This window comes from Bos taurus, chromosome 4 (assembly GCF_002263795.3).
Source record: "Bos taurus isolate L1 Dominette 01449 registration number 42190680 breed Hereford chromosome 4, ARS-UCD2.0, whole genome shotgun sequence".
In the NCBI taxonomy this organism is placed as follows: Eukaryota; Metazoa; Chordata; class Mammalia; order Artiodactyla; family Bovidae; genus Bos; species Bos taurus.
Genome location: NC_037331.1, coordinates 28875101 through 28888271, shown reverse-complemented (window position 1 = coordinate 28888271; position 13171 = coordinate 28875101). Strand labels below are relative to the sequence as shown.

Genomic DNA, 13171 nt, shown 5'->3' with positions numbered 1-13171 from the left:
AATTGTAGATGGTGGCAGGGCCACGTCTCCAAGCAAGATGCAGTTATGGGAATGAGGGCCAGTCTTTGGGAAGCTGTTAACAAGCCAAGTGCACAGCATGGAGCAGAACTGGTGAAACAATTAATTCTGATCCAGTAAAGTGTTCATTTCAGGTACTGACAGGGGTTAAATTGATAGACTTAGTACCATACCATTCTGCAAATAGAGGGCGTGGAAGCTGCACCAGACTAGACCACAGGAGCATTCTGAGATCAGTATTCCTCCTAGGTATTTAAAGGCTTCTTTAAATGCAAATATTTCCTGGGAGAGATAAAGATAGTATTATCCAGATTGGAGTAAATATCTCAGTTATTTCATTCATTGGTTGTTTTATCAGAAATATTTACATGTAAATCATTGAGTTAGTGAGTGGGAATAAAATCAGATCTTACCTTCACATTGGAAGATAAGACCACATATATATACACACACCAATGAAATAAGGTATAAAGCCTGTTATGAGAGGGCTAGATAATATATGAAGTTTGTTAGGAGAGAGAAAATAATTCAGATTAGGACAGACTGGCAAGGGCTTCTTAGAAAAGAATGTTTTGTTTCACTGAGCTTTGAAAGAAAGGAAGGATCTGAACATTTAAAGTTGGGAAAATAGTATTTCAGAGAGAAGAAACAGCATGGAGAACAAAATCTGTAGGGTTTAGGGAAACAGAAAACTGTTTGTTTTGGAAATAATATAAATGACATAAGGGCAAGTTAGGTTCTGGTCAGGAGATTGGGAGATCTGTGGCAAAGGAAATAGAATGACTCAATTTGAATTGTGGAATGACCCAAGGGGAAACTTCAAAAGAGCTCTGAGTGGATCAAGTAGATTTGACCACATGAAACCCATTTCCTTAGTAGGGAGGCAGGGAGAGAGAAAGTGCAGAAAATGGAAAAAAAAAAAAAATTATTTTGTCACCATTCTGCCATCTGCTTACTTTAGCTGAATCTTTCCATTAGGTTTTGGGTTCAGACCAGAACTTGTCTATAACCATTTTATGGTTTGTTTCTAATGAGAAAGGAAAGGCTAGAGACAGATGCTGTATGAATAAAAGGAGAAAATACATTTTTTAGGTTTTGTTTGTTTCTAACACTTTCCCAGTGTTGCAAAGACGTGAAACAATTATTGCACCTTTACTTTTACCCAAGTTTTAAAATTTCTATTTATCCTTCCAATTTTCTTATTTTTGAGTTTTGAGCAATCAGAGGTAATGTTGGAATGCACAGAAGGAAAACACAAAATCAGGGAATGGAAAGGAAAATGATAGAAAATATCAACAAGTTTCATCTTGTTCACATTTTAAAATCACATTTAAAGTAATCCAGGGCATTTACAAATTGAAGGGTAAAATGTTTCTATTATACCTTTTAGCACCTGTGAGTGACAATCACAATGCTGATGCAGGATTAACTAGAGGCTTTCAGGATTTACCTGGGAAGTTCTCATTCATCTGTTGCACAAGGTAATGAGGCATCTCTGCCCTGAATCACTGAAAGAGAATCTGGTGTGGCAGGTTGCACAGCTGAATGAGGATTTGTTTGCATAAAGTCTTTTTCGTTCCAACAGTGAGGGCACCTTCTTGTTGGCAAACATCAAACCTTTTTTTTGTTTCCTTTTATAGATATAATTTCGTATTTACAAATTGTTCTTAAATATACCCACCCAATACATACATGTTTACTTTTTGCTTTGCTTTTCCACCTTCCCAGAGCAAAGCTGCACCCTCTTCTCCCGGTTTCAGGTGAGAAATTTGAATTGTGGGTATTGTAGTTCTTCTCTCTGTTAGGGTTTCTGGTTGAGCAGCCTGGAGTCATACCACAAGGACTCCTAGTCCCAGGTGGCTCAGTAAGTAATAGTTCAGGCGCCACATACAGAGCAAGGCACGTTTGTAAGGAGTCCTTGGTTTTGGGTAGAAAGACTTCCATTCACTCTACCAAATAATGTTCCTGAACTGAAGAGACTGGAGTTCATTTCTGCAATTGTAAGTGCTGCTTTTAAAAATTAATTCTTTTCACTATTGATATATGGTACAAATAGGAAATTGTGTCATTTCCAGAACAATTGAATAAAGTAAATATTTCTTCCTTCCCAAGGCCTCCTTGGGAAAGAAAAAGAGAAGGTAATTGACACTCTGTGGGTTTGTGGGACATGGTTTAGAATAAATTTTAACACATAAAATAAATACCTGAGACATGGCATAGGATGAAATAACTTATGAAAAGAACAATAAGACATGCTACCTTCAAAGTCAGGTATAAACAACAACAACAATAGAACCCCACTTTGACTGACTTCAAACATGTGGATGGTTGAAATCCTTTGAAACTTTAAAATATTTCAAAAGGCAACAGCTGTGTTGAAAAGACTGTGGATGTTAAAGTCAGATAAAGTTAGATTCAGTGGCCCTACTTCTTAGATGTGTGAACTTTGGCACAATATTTCACCTTGTGGAGCCCCCATTTCCACACTTGTACGGTGGGTATAAAACCTACTTCACTGGATTAATAGTATAAATGAGTGTTGTGCATTATGCTGAATAGATGCCTAGACAATAGCTACTGGAGGGTGGACTTTCTTCATAATGAAGTTTCAATTCAGCTTCAAAAACAGATTAAAGGGATAATTTATTGTAGGATTCCACTTATATGAGGTATTAAGAGTAGTCAAATTCATGGAAACAGAAAGTAGAATTGTGGTTGCCAGGGGTTAGGGAGAGGGGGAAATAGGAAATATTTAGTAGGTAACGAGTTTCAGTTTTGCAATTTGAAAATGTTCTAAAGATTGATTGCACAATAATGTACATATACTTAACAGTGCCGTGCTCTACACTTACAAATGGTTAAGATGGTAAGTTTTACATCATGTGTTTTTACCACAATTTAAAAAAACCAGATCAAGGAGTGCGTAGTTAGAATACTGGTGCCTCTTATTTATGAAAGTATCTCTGACTCCTTAAAACATGTCTAAATCCATTTTCAGTGGGTCTGATTTTAGGGTTGATATTGGATCACCTGTGTTAATCTCTGGTTTTTACATAATAATAATTAGCAGAGAGGATAATGCAATTTTGCTGTATTCTTAAAGTCATCACTATTTTTGTGGAGATCCTTTTATATCCTCCATAACTTAATTATGTGATTAATTTATAATAGTGAGATTTCATCATTACTGTACAGAATATAGGAATTGTGAAGTCATAGTTTGGTTACAACTTACTTAAAAACTTTAGAAACAGCTTAAATGTTTTATTTATTTTGGTGTTCTCACCTTCCCTGGACCTAATTTATAAACAGATAATTTTATGTGTCTGTCTTAGAGATAATAAAGACTATTAAGACAGGATGGTGTTTAGCTAATACATTTTAAGACAGGATGGTGTTTAACAGATCCTGTCTTAAAATGTATTAGCTAATTTGGAGGACAAAAGGCAATTTGAAATGAAATTGATTTTAGATTTAATAACATACAATGAAAGTATGTCATTGTTAAATTTTTGGAAAATCTCTTGAAAGACTACACCAATGCCTAGCTGTCTATTAAAGCTATGTGTCTTCTATGGTATTTGGTGATAACTGAAAAGGCAATGGCAACCCACTCCAGTACTCTTGCCTGAAAAATCCCATGGGTGGAGGAGCCTGGTAGGCTGCAGTCCATGGGGTCGCGAAGAGTTGGACACAACTGAGCGACTTCACTTTCACTTTTCACTTTTATGCATTAGAGAAGGAAATGGCAACCCACTCCAGTGTTCTTGCCTGGAGAATCCCAGGGACGGGGGAGCCTGGTGGGCTGCCGTCTGTGGGGTCGCACAGAGTCAGACACGACTGAAGCGACTTAGCAGCAGCAGAAGGTGATAGTAACTGGTATTTGTGACAAGTGTGTAAAGTTTTGCATGGGATATATCATTTAAATGTAAACTCTCTCAGGAACTATGTCAGGAAGTCCCGGGTAGGATTAAAGTGAAAACAAAGGAGAAGGAAAGCTGCAGAATCAGTTGATAAATATAGTATACTATCTAAAAGGGCATTACTTTTGCTGTTGAATGTCATTTATAGTCTACTCTCTCTAGGACATGCCATTTATTCACTTAACAATTACTTCTAACAGTCCTACAATGTCCTCCCACTGGGCTGGGCTTTGGGGTTAGAGTGACTGAGGCATAGCCCTTGAGGGGATCCTATTCTACTAGAGGAGGTATGTACTTATAAATAGCTAAAGGCAGAAAGTGCTAATTCATGACACTCAAGTCATTCCTGGCCTCACTGTTGGTTCATTCCTACTGTTTAGAGTATACGGTGCTCAGGATCATGAGATTAAAGAAGTTTCCATAAGTCTTTGCTTGAACTGTAATAATTAGAGGACAGAAAAAAATAAATTTGAAAACTTGAATGTGAGTGGGTCAAAAACAAAGTGGAATGACTTCCCTGAACATGGAAGAAATACATACTCAGAATCTCAGAGGAAGGGGAGTTCATAGTGTCTGGAATAAATAACAGGTGCTGGGAATGAAAATGGAAGAGGGGGATGGGAATTCAATAGCAAAACAACAATAATAATAATTTATAATAATAGTAAATGATAACAGTCAAAATGCTTTTGAGTTTTTAAGCTTGGGCCTGAGAGAATAACAGTAATACTGAAGCAAAAGAGAGGGGAGCTAGTTCTTTGGGGGGAAATGTGCTTCAGGCAATTTGAAATCGGAGCTAAGCTGACCTTTCAGTGGAAAGGGAAACTGCATTGTTAATCATGTGGAATTGGAATTCTGGAGAGCCATCAGAACTGGCCAGAGAAATAGAGACAGCAAGCAAGCACCTCTTTCAGTAAGATGAAGCAGTTCTGTTCTTCCTCATGCCTCACTCATAGAGGCTTGCTGAAGAAAGAGAATCTCCAGGTATCTAGGGATGGAGAGGGGAAAGAAGACTAGATTGACTGCTTCCACAGCTTTATTTTGTCTCAGGGTTTCTCTCTTGATTACTATAGTCACTACTTGCTCAGTGATGACGCTTCTTTGTAAGAGCCTTCCTGGGAAAAAACAGAAACATCATCTCTAGCCGGGAGACTGACCACTGGGTTTACTTTCCAGGAATGGTAGAGGGGAGTTTTTGTCTTCTGTTTCCATTGGGAAGAGCACTTAATTTGGAAGTTTTCCTAAAAAATACAATACATAGTAGATTTCCATTTAAAGATAGACAGATATCATAAAGCCTTGCACACTCACCTTCCAGTCTAGCAAAAAAAAAAAAAAAATTTAGAAATTAAAAAAAATCAAGTGCTCTACCTGGTTCTGTTTCTCCCTTTGCTACTTCAGCAGTTACTGCTTTTCAGTCTTTGTAGATTTTCTCTCTGTTGTATGCTTTTATTCTTTTGTCTACCTTTATTTTTATATTTTACTATTTCTACTGCCATTGAACATATCCATAAATATTATATAAGCTTGTTTTAAAGTTGAAAGATTTTATAAAAACCCTAGTGTATACAGTGTTCAACTGCAACTTGCTCTGTTCTTTTAACCTCGTACTTTTGAGGATAATCCATATTGATTTTTGTAGTACAACTTATTAGTTTTCATAGCAGCATGGTATTTTGCTATCATAAGTAGAATTATAAATAATCTTATACATGCCAGTTGTATACAAATGTAAGATTTATTTTAGTGAATATTTCATAGATTTGCTGAACCATAGTCATGTATATCTTCAAATTTATGAGATACTGATGAATTGCCTTCTAAAATATTTATCCCATATTTTGTTCATACACAATGAAGGAGAATTCCTGTTTCTCCCTAATCTCAAGACACTTATTTATCTTAAATGCTCTACATAAATAATCTCTCCAGATGTAACTGAAAACCAGATACTTTTGGCATTTTGGAGACTCAGATATGTTTGTAGCATTGTAATCTCTAAAATATAGTGCAAAATTTGATCTTAAATCAAGTTCCTTGTTTCTCAACCTATGGTGTGAGAGAGCAACTGAATTTTCTATTTAGTAGACATTGTTGTTGCTCAATCACTAAGTCATGCCCGACTCTGTTATTCCGTGCACAGTGGGCTTCCCTGGCCTTCACTATCTCCCACAATTTGCTCAAATTCATGTCCATTGAATCAGTGATGCTATCTAACCATCTTTTCCTCTGCCACCCCCTTCTCCTTGTGCCTTCAATCTTTACCAGCATCAGGGTCTTTTCCAGTGAGTCAGTTCTTTGAAACAGGTTGGCAAAGTATTGAAGTTTGAGCTTCAGCATCAGTCCTTCCAAAGAATATTCAGGGTTGAGTTCCTTTAGGATTGACTGGTTTGATCTCCTTGCTGTCCAAGGGACTCTCAAGAGTCTTCTCCAGCACCACAATTTGAAAGCATCAATTCTTTGGTGCTCAGCCTTTTTTATGGTCCAACTCTCACATCCGTATATGACTATTGGACCTTTGTTGGTCAAGTGATATATCTGCTTTTTAATATTCTGTCTAGGTTTGTCATAACTTTCCTTCCAAGGAGCAAGTCTTAATTTCATGGCTGCAGTCACTGTTCACAGTGATTTTCAAGCCCAAGAAAATTAAATCTGCCACTGTTTCCACTTTTCCCCCAACTATTTGCAATGAAGATGGGACCAGATGCCATCATCTTCATTTTTTGAATGTTGAGTTTTAAGCCAGCCTTTTCACTTTTGTATTAATAATAATAATGATACCATGTACCAAATACTGTCTTAAGTCCTTTAAGTGAAATATATGACTTAATTAATTTGAGGGTTAAGATAATGATGTTCTGCCATTTTAGAGATAAAGAAACTGATTCACAGAAATACCATGTCAATAGTAAGAGGTGGTGAAATTTGTATCTACTCAGACTATTCCAGCTAAGACAAGTGATAAAAGGTAGGTGGGAGCAGACTGGAAAAAGAGACATCAAAGTAGCATAGTCCTAAACTTCCAAAAGTTTAAAATCTAGCCACTATTTAATAAGATAAAAAGAGCATAATGAAGTGATGAGAAGTGTCAAATAAGTCTATATTTGTATGGAGAAAATTTAATTTTGCCTAGGAAACCTGGAAATGATTTTCATAAATGATCAAACTTTACTGAGCCTTGGAAATTAGAGAAAGGAAGTTAAAGAGGCAAAAACAAAGGGAGTAGCTACTTATAAAATATAAGGAAATAGAAAGTACAAAATATATTTGGTAAAATTAATTTATCCAGCCATTGACTCAACAAATAATTTCTGAACATCTGTTGTGTGTGAGGCACTGACCTAAACCGTGGGACACAGCAGTGAACAAAAAAGACCCCATCTCTCTCCATAGGTAAGTGGGTTGGTGATGTAGTATTCGGGGAATTGGGGGCAAAAGATGAAGGAAATAAGATTGGAAAGATAGATTGCTTATAATTATGAAGCATTTTCAAATATCAGCCTAAGAATTATGCACTTTATTCTGAAGGCAGTGAGGAATCAGTGTGAGTCACTGTGGGGTGAGTGGCATTATTCAATTATTTATTCAGTAAACATTAATTCAGCGGGCTTCCCAGGTGGCTCTAGTGGTAAAACCCCGCCTGCCAATGCAGGAGACATAAAGGACAGGGTTCAATCCCTGGGTCAGGAAGATCCCCTGGAGGAGGGCATGGCAACCACTCCAGTATTTTTGCCTGAAGAATCCCATGGACAGAGGAGCCTGGCAGGTGACATAGCATCATACAGAGTTGGACATGACTGAAGCGACTGAGCACACAAACATTAATTCAACCTGAGCTTTACTTGGTCCTGGGGATACGAAGATTGAGGGAGTGATAAGCATGCGTATACAGTTGATAATGCTATGTAAGAAATAAGGTGGGAGTTGCAAAGCATAGGAAAGCCTAACAGAGGCTGGAGTGTGTGGTGAGAAGAGGGGGACCATGGTAGGAGATCCTAGAAAGTAGCCAGTTTTGACCTAATGAAAATTTATCAGAGTAAAACTTTAGGTGTGTTTCCCTTCCAATTTTTTAATGTTCAAAAGAAAATAAATTTTATTAACTGACATATCATTTCATATATCAAACTTTTTAATTTTCTGAAACTTTCTCCTCAATACCTATATAGAAATATAATTCTCAATCCTCAAACTAGAGTGCTAGGAGAAACCTTTTTATCCTTTGCTACTTGAAAAATAGCAGGTCTTAAGCAAAGTAAACAATCTCTGCTTACTAAACCATTCTCTTTTTGGATGGTTTTAATAAACTGAAAATTCAATAAAAACATTACTTGTTTTTGAATATCAATAACTGAACATTGTTTTCTAGTTGTAAAGGTTAATTCCTCAGTATTTACATGTAGATTGCAAGCATACAGTATGGATGCATTTTTATGTTCTGCCTGTAATCCAGCCTATTTTTCTGTATTATCATGTGCAAAAAAAAAAGTATGTTATAGCTCACCTATTTATGGAAAAATATAGACTCATTTATTCAGTCCATGGTATTTCATTCAAGTTTCTAAATCTTATTTATAAATGACTTGGTCAGTTATTTGGAAAGGGCATTTCACTTGGGTATAGACACAACTGTGTCAGAATGTCAGGGCTGAAAAAAGATGTTGGAGACTTTGTGCCAAATAGAAAAACTTAAAAAAATTAAGCAATGAATAGAGGCCTTACTGTGTATGTAAATATATTTACAAAGATATTAAAGAAAAAATGTAAAGTAATTCTTGCCACAATAAGAAAATGCAAATAATATGTTAGCATATAGAATGTGAAGTAAGCTGAAACTCCAGGTTTCAGATTTCTTGTCTGCGAATTCTCTCCTCATAAGCACGACATGGCAGCTTTCAGTTTTTTCCAACTCTTTCCAGTAAGAAATATTGTAAACATATGGAATGTCTAGTGCCTTTCCTTTTTTTACTTAATATATCTCAGTGATTGACCCATATCATTGCATATGAGAAAACCACATTATTTTTTTCCTGCAATGGCTGTGGATATGCCAAAGATTTTTATTGGTCTCATATTGTTGATTTTTATGTAATTTCTAGATTTTGGCTATAATTAACAGAGCAAGAGTGGTCAAGGAGGTTAAATTGGAAAATTTGGCCAAGATTCTAAGATAACTGTTTTCTGACTAAAATCCCAAGTTGGGAATATTTTCACAAGTATTGACTCCTCACCCACCTCCAGGTTATAAGGAAAAATAAAGGGAGGATAAAACACTGAGAGGATTTTATAAGAATGATTTTTGAAGAGCTAACCCAGTGTGGAGAGGTAGAAGTGAGGGATGGTCTTTTTTATCTCAAACATAGAGGAAGTGGCTTTGCTATATACTCCTGGAAAGTTTAATGTGTTTTCCTCTAGAAACGCAGAGCTAAGGGGGACATCACTAACAGAAGAATTAGATGCATTGCTCAGTTCACAGGTGATACAGTTATAAGCTTCTGAGGATTCCCCAAAGCTCACTCATGTACATGTGCACACACTCACCCCCATACACAGTGTCAGTAATAAACACTGCAGAGCCAAAGCCAACTTTCAATCACACTAATAGAGTAAAAATGTTCTGTTTATTTCTCCTTTTTCTTCCTTATTCTCCAATTTTGGAGGCTTCAGTAACAGGAGCTTGCAAGTTGGGTGACAGAGGAAGTGAGGTAGAAAAAGAGAAGGTGTGCACAGCACTCCTTTTCCAGAAGCCTGTAGACTTGTAGGGCACGAGAGCAGGGAGATCGGTCTTACACCAAAATGTTGGTATGCTGATGGAAATATTGGATGGGGCATTCTAATTCGTGAATCAAAACTGTATTTTGCAACTTTAAATAACCACAGAATTTTCTTTAAATCTCAGAGTAACCAAAAGATACATGGGGCCAATTGGGGAATTTTCGTCAGTGGTATTGGGAAAAACTTCCCCCAGTGAATACGTTTTTAAAAGGAAAGTGGTGGACAAAAATACAATTGCATTCTGATTCATCTCACAAATTGTTTCAAATGGTTACATGTGTATCTTTGCCTATATGTAAGCAAAACTCTCATTCTTAAACAAAGACAATGTATCTATGAATTTCCAGAACAGAGTAATTAACTTGCAGTAAGAATAACTGAAATTAAAACTACTGTAGACAGAGTATAGAGAGTATTTCTAGAAGACTCTTGAGAGTCCCTTGGACTGCAAGGAGATCCAACCAGTCCATCCTAAAGGAGATCAGTCCTGGGTGTTCATTGGAAGGACTGATGTTGAAGCTGAAACTCCAGTACTTTGGCCACCTCATGCGAAGAGTTGACTCATTGGAAAAGACCCTGATGCAGGGAAGGATTGGGGGCAGGAGGAGAAGGGGACAACAGAGGATGAGATGGCTGGATGGCATCACTGACTCGATGGACATGGGTTTGGGTGAACTCCGGGAGTTGGTGATGGACAGGGAGGCCTGGTGTGCTACGGTTTGTGGGGTCACAAAGAGTCGGACACGACTGAGCGACTGAAATGAACTGAACTGAATTTGGTATGGTAATGTGTCTTTTAAAATTTAAATTAATTAAACTAATTAAATTTTAGGCTAATTAAAATTAGCAAAAATGAAAAATTCAGTTTCTCATTTGCATTAGCCTTATTTCAAATATTCAGTAGCTACAAGTAACTATTGATTATGTGATTTGACAAAGCAGATATAGAATATTCCCCAAATCACAGAATTTTTGTTCCCTATTACAGACATTAAACTGTTTAATTCTCATGAAACATAGGGGGAAAATTATAGTTATTGTTCCCACTTAGTAAATATGAAAATCTAGAATCAAAGAGGTTTAGAATCTTGAATTTCTTTGATTCCAGGTCCCCTGATCTTTCCTCTAAACCACACTGGTTTACCCTCAAGGCAAGAAGATAAAAAAAATTAGTTTCACTCTACTTTCAGAATGCAATGGGGGATATCCTAAAATCTAGAAATCCCTAAGGGAAGGAAGAGTTGCTCATCTCAGTGCTACTGGATTGGTGGGGAACAAGTCTTATTTCTAGTTTCTCAGTCAGTTAAGTTCAGTTCAGTCGCTCAATCATGCCAGACTCTGCGAACCCACAGACTACAGTACATCAGGCTTCCCCTGTCCATCACCAACTCCTGGAGTTTACTCAAACTTGTGTCCATTGAGTCAGTGATGTCATCCAACCACCTCGTCCTCTATTATCCCTTTATCCTCCTGCATCAATCTTTCCCAGCATAAGGGTCTTTTCCAATGAGTCAGTTCTTCGCATCAGTTGGCCAAAGTTTCAGCTTTAGCATCAGTCCTTCCAATGAATATTCAGGACTGATTTCCTTTAGGATGGACTGATTGGATCTCCTTACAGTCCAAGGGACTCTCAAGAGTCTTCTCCAACACCACAGTTCAAAAGCATCAATTCTTCTGTGCTCAGTTTTCTTCACAGTCCAACTCTCACATCCATACATGACTACTGGAAAAACCATAGCCTTGACTAGATGGACCATTGTTGGTAAAGTAATGTCTCTGCTTTTTTAATATGCTGTCTAGGTTGGTCATAGCTTTCCTTCCAAGGAGCAAGTGTCCTTTAATTTCATGACTTCAGTCACCGTCTGTAGTGATTTTGGAGCCCCATAAAATAAAGTCGCTTACTGTTTCCATTGTTTTCCCCATCTCTTTGCCATGAAATGAAGGGGCCGGATGCCATGATCTTTGTTTTCTAAATGTTGAGCTTTAAGCCAACTTTTTCACTCTCTTCTTTCACTTTCATCAAGAGGCTTTTTAGTTCTTTACTTTTTCCCATAAGGGTGGTGTCATCTGCATATCTGAGGTTATTGATATTTCTCCCGGCAATCTTGATTCCAGCTTGTGCTTCCTCCAGCCCAGCATTTCTCATGATGTACTCTGCATATAAGTTAAATAAGCAGGGTAACAATATACAGCCTTGACATACGCCCTTCTTGATTTAGAATCAGTCTGTTCTATGTTCAGTTGTAACTGTTGCTTCCTGACCTGCAAACAGATTTCTCAGGAGCCACGTCAGGCAGTCTGGTATTCCAATTATTTTAAGAATTTTCCACAGTTTATTGTGATCCACACAGTCAAAGGCTTTGGCATAGTCAATAAAGCAGAAGTAGATGTTTTTCTGGAACTCTCTTGCTTTTTCAATGATCCAACAGATGTTGGCAATTTGATCTCTGGTTCCTCTGCCTTTTCTAAATCCAGATTGAACATCTTGAAGTTCACAGTTCATGTACTGTTGTAGACTGGCTTGGAGAATTTTGAGCATTACTTTGCTAGTGTGTGAGATGAGTACAATTGTGTGGTAGTTTTAGGATTCTTTGGCATTGCCTTTCTTAGGGATTGGAATGTAAACTGGCCTTTTCCAGTCCTTTGGCCACTGCTGAGTTTTCAAATTTGCTGGCATTTCTAGTTTCTAATACAGCCTGTTTTGCAATCTATAAAATTTATTCCTATAGATGTAGATTCAACTAAAAGACTGTTTTAATGAATGGGGAATATTTTAGTAGCAATGTTGTTGGTTTAGCCGTTCAGTTGCGTTCTACTCCTTGTGACCCCATGGACTGTAGTCCACCAAGCTCCTCTGTCCATGGGATTCTCCAGGCAAGAATACTGGAGTGGGTTGCCATTTCCTTCTCCATTAGCAGCAATAGTGAAATACTAAATAACTACACTTAACTAATATTTCACCTTCACTTTTGTATGGTTCTCTGAGAAACTACTCAGTGACTTGGTTATGCATAGATTGTTTTAAGACCAGGTTTACTTTCCATTGTTTTTACAAAATAAATATACAAAATTCATAATAAAACCGTTGCTTCACACTAAACATCTAATGGTGTGAACATGTAACTGTTTTATTGGAGAAAATATGAATCCAGATGGCTCAGCCTTGAGTTCTTTTCATAAACACTTCATGATACAATGGGGCTCACTCTTGTATCTCCTGATCCCAGCTATTCCTTTCATCCCTCTCTGTTGTTACTGCTACAGACTGTGTACCCCTTCCTCTGGGTCTCACCTGTTGTGTCCAGCTCTTTGCAATCCCATGGACTATACAGTCCATGGAATTTTCCAGGCCAGAATACTGGAGTGGGTAGTCTTTCCCTTCTCCAGGGAATCTTCCCAACCCAGGGATTGAACCCAGGTCTCCTGTACTGCAGGCAGATTCTTTACCAGCTGAGTCA

General features: G+C 37.5%; 1 protein-coding gene across 5 annotated transcripts in view; it reads left to right on the top strand.

Annotated features, from left to right (window-relative positions):
* The first annotated feature begins 1880 nt into the window (after positions 1–1880).
* The window catches only part of MACC1 (MET transcriptional regulator MACC1), a 101669-nt gene continuing 90378 nt past the window's right edge, over positions 1881–13171 (top strand). For all 5 annotated transcript variants that reach the window (XR_009494195.1, XM_010804076.4, XM_010804075.4 and 2 more), the window contains exon 1: positions 1881–2018. The gene's annotated coding sequence lies outside the window, so the exon portion shown is untranslated. The remainder of the gene's footprint in view (positions 2019–13171) is intronic.